This window comes from Geospiza fortis, unplaced genomic scaffold, assembly GCF_000277835.1.
Source record: "Geospiza fortis unplaced genomic scaffold, GeoFor_1.0 scaffold242, whole genome shotgun sequence".
Lineage (NCBI taxonomy): Eukaryota > Metazoa > Chordata > Aves > Passeriformes > Thraupidae > Geospiza > Geospiza fortis.
In genome coordinates this window covers 543,570-543,941 of record NW_005054574.1, presented here as the reverse complement: position 1 = coordinate 543,941, position 372 = coordinate 543,570, and positions in this window count along the sequence as shown.

Genomic DNA, 372 nt, shown 5'->3' with positions numbered 1-372 from the left:
GGGTGAGGCCCGAATGCCCCCGCTGGTCCGAGGGAATGTGACCTGCGCTCTCCGCGGCTGCGAGGTGTGACACGCGCACACAAAAATAATTGCTTGTTCTCGTCCCCGTGGCTGCTGGATCGGGGCTGTTGCCTCGTTAGTAGCACCTCGGCGGCAGAAAGCGTGCCATGTGATGTGTCACACCAGATGCGTGTTGCAAACAGCAGACACCTAAAGGTCTGCAGACAAGCCAAAACAGCGAGCCAGTTTCGGCCCAGTTACTCAGCTGGCACGTGCTGTGTTTATGTGTAAATACCTGGGTTTTTTCCCCTAGGAGTAGATCACTCACAATTATTGACTGATCAGCAGAAGAGCAGGTATTAATGAATGGCT